This window comes from Rissa tridactyla, chromosome 2 (genome assembly GCF_028500815.1).
Source record: "Rissa tridactyla isolate bRisTri1 chromosome 2, bRisTri1.patW.cur.20221130, whole genome shotgun sequence".
NCBI lineage: Eukaryota > Metazoa > Chordata > Aves > Charadriiformes > Laridae > Rissa > Rissa tridactyla.
This window is the reverse complement of record NC_071467.1, coordinates 2,655,477-2,663,643: the sequence shown is the minus strand read 5'-3', so window position 1 is coordinate 2,663,643 and position 8,167 is coordinate 2,655,477.

Here is an 8,167-nt window from a genome sequence, read left to right as displayed (position 1 = left end):
CCACTACTGTCTTGCAGAGGGGTTACAATTAGGAAGAAACATCCTGTGGAATTTGTTTTCTAGCAGCAAGGAAGGGTATTTGTTCCTGAGCTTCATCCCAGTGGAGGAGAACAGAGAGGTACAAGGCCCGTGCCATCTTCTCTCACAGAGAGGAAAATTCGCTGCTAGATATTTGAGACGTTTCATTAGCTTATATGACATCTATCATCAGCCTGTCAGGTTTAGGGGAGTTTTAGATGGAGCTGGTTGGCTTTGCCCAGCATTGGGTGGGGATGCTTTTTCATTGCAGGGCAGCAGGGAGGCTGGAAACAACTGTGGGGTAGCAACTCCTCAGACTGATGTAGCTAAATCTGCCAGCTCCTTTTTTCCCCATCACTTTTGCCTTCTGGCCGAGGTAAAAATGCTGTTAACATCCACCAAAAACATGCCATGTTAATGTGCTGACAAACATAAATCCTAAATGAGATTAATGTTCTCCTGCCTGGTAACAGTGATCTTGCAGTGATTTGGGAAAGACCTGGCTGGTCATAATTCAGTGTCACCGGAGTTTTTTACTCAGCCTGTCTGGGCTTCAGTGAGAGGCAGTGTCTGAGCTGGTTTTCTCACCAGCAGCCTTGTAGGGTGAATTTCCCACTGGACTAATTACATAAATTGTGGTGCTGACACTGTCTCACCATAAATCGTCCTGATAATGAGGCAGGTGAGTGCAAATTCCAAACCTTGGTCTCTTGCAGGTTCAATGAGGATAAACCCATCAAAGGGGTTTCAAAGTGAAACACTGTGAAACTTGCTGTTACAAAGCTGCCATGGAAGAAGTACATAATTAAAAGCACTCCCCTGGAGAGAACATCATTTAATCTTCTTCACATAACCCAACACTAGAACAAAAAACAAAACAAAAGAAGGGATCTGCATTACAGATAAATCAGTGTCATTTTTTGTTGTGTGATTTGCTGGATTTCTGTGTAATAATTTTACACTTGATATTGAATATAAGGTCAATTATTGAGACTTGTAAGTAAAAATTGTCAACTTGTATTTTAGCAAACATGACATTTCTGTTGTGCATGTGAACCTCTTGGACTTTTGGTTTCCAATATGCTCTCCAATCTCAAAAGCATGGCATGGTTTCAGAGACACAATGGGGGACTAAAAGCATGATATTTTATTGAGGAACACAGGATTTATTAGACGCAATTAGACCATGGTCCATTTGTTCCTGTATCTTGCCTCAAGCAATGATTGAATTCCAGTATTTCAGAGGCAAGTGAAATTATAGTGAAAGAGGACACATGGGAAATTTTCTTAATGAAATTTGAAAAGTTTTCTTACCGATCTAGAACTCAGCTCTTGCTAAATGGAAACTCCAGAGAGAGACGTGAGTCCTACAATGAAATTTGGGTCAGTTTTGACTAACCTCAGGATGAAAATTTAAGCTATATTCAGGATAAAATGAAAGGACAACTCTCTATGGCTTTTAAGGATGTGATATTAGTAACATTTATTAAACACACAATAGCAGTTCCTTGAGGCATTAGCCTTGGTCAAAGCCTCTTTAGTCTCCATACTGCATGTAATAAAACACAGCTTCTCTTCAGAGTTCCACTGTTCCTTCACATTTTTAGCAAAGAAGAGGAAAAGAGTCAACAAAAAGAAATGTTTTCATCAAATCTTAATTTCTCCTTGTCCCATACTCCTTAAAAAAATAATAATAAAATAATAATAATAACAAAAAAGATAAATTTAAAGTATTGACTCTATTAAACTTAGATTTTTAGTGTATATCTTTGTGATACAGACTGGACAGTACTGTGTTTCAAGCCGTAAATGCCACAACAGGGGTGGGATGGTTATAAATGTCATCCTCAGCGTAGGTAAACACTGGGTAAGCTTGGTCTTTCATTGCTTATCATACTTGGACTGATGGTAAACATCAGTTTAATTATTTAATTCCCACCAGTCCCATAGAAGGTAAACAAGATGCCACATGACTGGCAGTCTGTGGGAATAGGAATCTCCCATGTCAGTGGTTCAATCCTGCAAGCCCAGAACATGACTTGGGACTGAGCCTGATTAACCCAAAATTTAGGATGACTGAAAGAAAAACTTATTTCTTACCAGACGTTAAGCTCCCAGAAGCTAGGTTTGTGACAAATTCTTGATGGACTGTATTCATGAGTGATGACTTTATGACAGAAACCTTCAGCTTCTGGGATTTCATTCATGACATGATTCTGATCCCATTTGAAAATCCCAGTTTGGTTTAGAGCAGCACAAGTGTCTCCAGGTGTCAGAACCAGCAGTGAGGACTGGGGCAAGTACAAGAGATCGCACTGCTATAGAGGGTATGCAAGAGATCTCAATGTTGAATCTTTCCTGATATACTGTTTATACTTTGCTCTAAACTATCAAAGGTAACAGTAGAGACCTCTTCCCACATTCTTGTCTATCCATGGGAGAGTTTTCTATGACGCCTGAACCACAATATTACAAGATGTGGCTGAAGTTGCATATAATTAGAACAGTAACAATGACTAAGGAACAGCTAGGTTTTCCCTTAGGTTTGATCTGTCTATGCACAATCATCATGGAACACTAAGAAAAATATTTGTTTGTTTGTTTGTTTTTTCAAAGCTTTGGAGATATTCTTTACAGACATGGAAAACATCACAGCAATTCTGAATCTCCATTCAGACTTCTACAGCATTTCAACATATTATGAATTTGGACCACGTACTTTATATGATCTGAGGGGTTTCTTTGAATACATTCAGTTTGACCTACCTGATCTTTTATTCTTTCAAACATTTTTGAAATAAATGTTGGGGGGAAAAAAAAGCAAAAACTCAAAAAAATCCCTGCTGAATACTTCTATAGACAAGACAACTAAGAGCGAGGAAGTCTGAATCTCTCTTCTGCACCTGGGCTGGTCACCCTCACTTTTGCTATAGACAAAAGAGTCTGTATTCTAAACTGTCTCTTCTATCTTTCTTACTTTAGATATTTACCTGGAGACAGGAGAGCCTCTAGCTCTCCTCCATATATTCACAATGAAAGCCTGGGGCAGCTAGGTCTTGTGGAGGTGATGGACACAAAAGCCTATGGACTTCTCCAGGTAGCAGATGATTCCTTCTCTACATTTGTCTTTCATAGAATGGTATGGTTTGGAAGGGACTTTAAAGATCATCTAGTTCCAACCCACCTGCCATGAGTAGGGAAACCTTCCACTAGACCAGGTTGCTCAATGCCTCGTCCAACCTGGCCTTGAACACTCAGTCTCAGAGGAGTCTGTGGCAGTTCTGAAAAAGTTCTTCTTGATTTAAGAGTTCCAAAGGTGGAGAATGCATCACAGCTTTAGTTAAGAAGATTAAATAGTTAATAGCACGCTGTTACAAATGTATTCCTTAATTTCTTCTCTAAATGAGAGCTCTGCAAATAATTGATATTTTGGTTCACTGGGCAAATTACAAATAAAAAAGAAAGAAATTGATAACAAAAGAAAACATTTTGGCATGAATGAACTCTTCAATTTGTAAACTAAAACACTGCTATGAAGGTCTGAAAAATGTGAAGTCTAATTATAGTAGCACTGCAACTGTAATAATGAGGGACTAGAGAGTGTGACCGATAAGCAGAAGATAATGGTCTAACAGGCATGATGTGCACAGCCCTTTGAAGACTAACAAAAGCCTACGTGAGACATCTGTGGGATTGTGCAGAGGACAGGCACACCAAGAAATGTTTGAAAATGCTATTTAAAGGCAAAGAATATCCAGTGAACATGGTGATTGAATTTTTCATGCATGCTTTGAGCATGGACAAGGTAATTGGCTGGCTGAAATGCACACATCAGGAGATTGCAGCAGTAGGAGAAAGCACGATACTAAAAGAGGAACCTAATCCTCTGGATGTGGACTGCTGGGCAGCTGGACCCTGCTGTGTGATGGCTTGTTATTAGCACATGGTATTTGGCTTACTGTCTCCTGTACTGCACTGAATAAGAAAAGTGCAGGACAAATCTAACCTTGAGTCTAGGTTTGTACTTAGAAGAAATCTAGGCTTAGGCTGGGAGAGATTATTCAAGACAGACTCTGAAACAGGCAACCATTTTCCATTGCCAAGCAGATCCTGAACAGAGCACTTAGCTTTATTTATTTATTTATTTCTCTCTTTTTTTTAATTAAAAAAAAAAAGAAAAAGAAAACAAAGGACATTTAAATTTTACAATGTTTACTCTATGATCCTATTATTTTCCCAAGATCAGTGAGGGTAGATTTGCCAGAGAGACTAGTGGAGGCTGCTAGTCCTTCGTCCTTCCCTCTTTGATGATATTCAACCTATGTGTGTTGTCACTTGTATGGTACAGAACACAAGCACTGATGGTTCTTTCCTCCTCCACCTGATTTCTCCAACACAGGCATTTTGCTTGCATCACACTCTGTACATTTAGGTAATATCAAACAGAATTATCACCTTTCTAATCATAGTTCCTAAAAGTTTCAAAAGCATCATCCTTTGAAGATGGGTCCTTCCGGTTTCTGTTTCTGAAGTTGTTTCTGAAGTTGTTATTCCTCTCCTACCCTCATGTGAAGGATGATCAAGATTGCTTTCAGGTCAATGATGGTTACACTATTTTTCCCCTTCTTTTATTCCTTCCTTTTAAAATACAGCCCTTTAGACTCATTTATCTCTTTGGAAGCAGGTAGAAAGCAGGTCAAGAAAAACTATAAATGCAATGAATGGGAAAATCTCCAACAAACACACAATAACTTTTCAACGTGGTCAAACAATGCCATGACCAGGAACTTTGTTATACTCAGAAGTGACAACTTTAAAACCAAGCTCAGAAACCAAAACATTTCATTCCTCCCCCATCCATTTCTCTACCTATGTTGTGGGTGTGTAATGGATGCCTTTTGGGCCAACAGGCCATGATTGAATGAAATACCTCCAAAACAAATAGACTGAAAAGTCATAACTTGAGCTGAAGGGCTAGAGATCCCCAGAAAAGACAATTTATATCCTGTGTGATAGAAAAAGGTAAGCAACACAAGTTCACCAAAACCTGGTTGTTTTTCAGGTGTGCCAGCCTGTGTAAGGGTTTGTGCTGCAACAAAAATTAAGACTTACATTATAATTAGCAGATAAGGAACCTAACAGTCACCAGCAATCCTCTTGACAGCACACCAGCTCTTTCAGCCACAGCAATATATTCATGGATTACAAAAGCAATTTAAATTACATTCCCATGTAGTGGATGTAGGATTTGTGAGATGACATTGCATTGCTTTATCTGATTTTGGGCATACCTGGTTCTGAACAAGGGAGGATGAGGAAGGAAGGACAGAACTAATTAGACATAACAAAAAATTGTGATGAAATCTGACATCACGGCATTGTTGGAAGATATCTGGTGGGATGAGGAATGAAGAAAACTGGATATTGAAAGGTCAATCCATGCTTGTTTTGCTAGGCTAACTGATCTACCAAGAGCTCCTCATACACAAATACAGTGCGGTCCATGTAGGCAAGCAAGTGTAAAGCCAATGGATGAATCAAGGGATGGAATACATGGAGATAACAATTCTCCCCTTCAGCACAGAGCAAATAAGGCATCTTCAAGGGACTGGACTGAGAAGGCTAGGTAGCAGGGGCTGCATATGTGATTATTCACAGGCAAAGGCCAAATCGCAGAAGAAGCAAAAGTCAAATTTGCAGCACTTTTGCCTAGGGCAGAGCTATGGAGAATGACTGAGCTATGGAGAATGACTTGGCCAGCTATTGTGAGAGGAGCAGAGATCTCTGAAGCTCTGTCTGTTACTGGAAAGAGCACTTACCCAGTAGCATCCCCTCCTCCAGCTCCTTCCTGGAGATCACATGGCAGTTTATTATTCCAGATGATCTTTCTTTCTGAACCTCCTTTTCCCATGATGTGTGAGCAAACCTGGTCTGATCTCAACTCTGCTATTGAGAATAAGAAATATTGAGTTTTATTTGTGTTTCTAAGAAGCCTGTAGCTGGTTCCAAGTGATCACTTTTCTGGCTATTCCTTGGTATAGTTTAGGAACTGGAATGTTTTCTTTAGTTTGATGTGTGACCCTGAGGCACCTTCACCAGCAGTTAACTGAAACAAAAATTGACAAAGGGCTACAGTGAAATTCCCAGATTATTCTTTCTTTTTTCTTTTCTCTTTTCTTTTCTTTTCTTTTCTTTTCTTTTCTTTTCTTTTCTTTTCTTTTCTTTTCTTTTCTTTTCTTTTCTTTTCTTTTCTTTTCTTTTCTTTTCTTTTCTTTTCTTTTCTTTTCTTTTCTTTTCTCTTCTCTTTTCTCTTCTTTTCTCTTCTTTTCTCTTCTTTTCTTTTCTTTTCTTTTCTTTTCTTTTCTTTTCTTTTCTTTTCTTTTCTTTTCTTTTCTCTTCTTTTCTCTTCTTTTCTCTTCTTTTCTCTTCTTTTCTCTTCTTTTCTCTTCTTTCTTTTCTTTTCTTTTCTTTTCTTTTCTTTTCTTTTCTTTTCTTTTCTTTCTTTCTTTCCTTTCCTTTCCTTTCCTTTCCTTTCCTTTCCTTTCCTTTCCTTTCCTTTCCTTTCCTTTCCTTTCCTTTCCTTTTCTCTTTTCTTTTCTTTTCTTTTTCTTTTCTTTTCTTTTCTTTTCTTTTCTTTTCTTTTCTTTTCTTTTCTTTTCTTTTCTTTTCTTTTCTTTTCTTTTCTTTTCTTTTCTTTTCTTTCTTTCCTTTCCTTTCCTTTCCTTTCCTTTCCTTTCCTTTCCTTTCCTTTCCTTTTCTTTTCTTTTCTTTTCTCTTTTCTTTTCTTTTCTTTTCTTTTCTTTTCTTTTCTTTTCTTTTCTTTTCTTTCCTTTCCTTTCCTTTCCTTTCCTTTCCTTTCCTTTCCTTTCCTTTCCTTTCCTTTCCTTTCCTTTCCTTTCCTTTCCTTTCCTTTCCTTTCCTTTCCTTTCCTTTCCTTTCTCTTTTTCTTTTCTTTTCTTTTCTTTTCTTTTCTTTTCTTTTCTTTTCTTTTCTTTTCTTTTCTTTTCTTTTCTTTTCTTTTCTTTTCTTTTCTTTCCTTTCCTTTCCTTTCCTTTCCTTTCCTTTCCTTTTCCTTTCCTTTCCTTTCCTTTCCTTTCCTTTCCTTTCCTTTCCTTTCCTTTCCTTTCCTTTCCTTTTCTCTTTTCTTTTCTTTTCTTTTCTTTTCTTTTCTTTTCTTTTCTTTTCTTTTCTTTTCTTTTCTTTTCTTTTCTTTTCTTTTCTTTTCTTTTCTTTTCTTCCTGGCACCTCCAGGAAAATTGCTTTTGATGAATCCCACATTCAGAGACTATTTTTGACTTTCAGTTGCTGGAAATGCCTGCAAGAAAAGGTGACAATTTTGACTTCATCACAAGCAGAAGGAAGTACTTCTGAAATAATTGCATTTCAACATGAAAATACTTGCTGTATCTCAGAGTGATGTTACAGATGAACATAAGAACAGACCCTCCAAGGAAGATCAAAAGCTCAGTCTACTCCAGTGTGTTGTCCACAGAAGCGAGCAGTAGCAGATGCTTGAAGAAGAGTAAAAAAGATGATGCCTCACCACTATACTCTCCCAGCCTCCGGCAATCTGCCCTCTATGTACTTGCCAAGCTAGAGACAATGCTTGTCTGTTTGAAAGCCTTTGAGGAAGTTTTTATTTCATGGCACTGTGGACTTTCTGGAGGAATGACTGAACCTACATGATGCAGGTGGTCAGATGAAAGCAGTCATTCCCAAGTCATGGCTCTTGGGTAAAACATTGTCCATAAAACCTGTGAGCACTAGACAGCCTGTGAATAGAAAAATACAGATATTCAGACACATAAGGAAAAGTGATGTGAGTTTGTCACCGATGTTTGGGAGTTTGTCACTAGCCACGGGTGAAGGAAGGATGGGTTCAACCAAATAGGTGATTCCAGTGGTTCTGATGACTCTCAAACCTATTAAAATGGCAAACATTTATTTGGGAGGAAAAAGGTCTCTGACAATCCCCATCACCATCCTGAATTTAAAGAATATCCAAGAGACTCAAGTTATTTGTTTTTTCTGGGGTGAGCCAAGGTTATTTGAAACTTGCTGTTTAGCTGAATAACCGAAGTGATTTCAAATTTCTGGTTTTGAGCAAACCTATCCTACTTGTTTTAACTCTCTGAGCACATAACCTCTT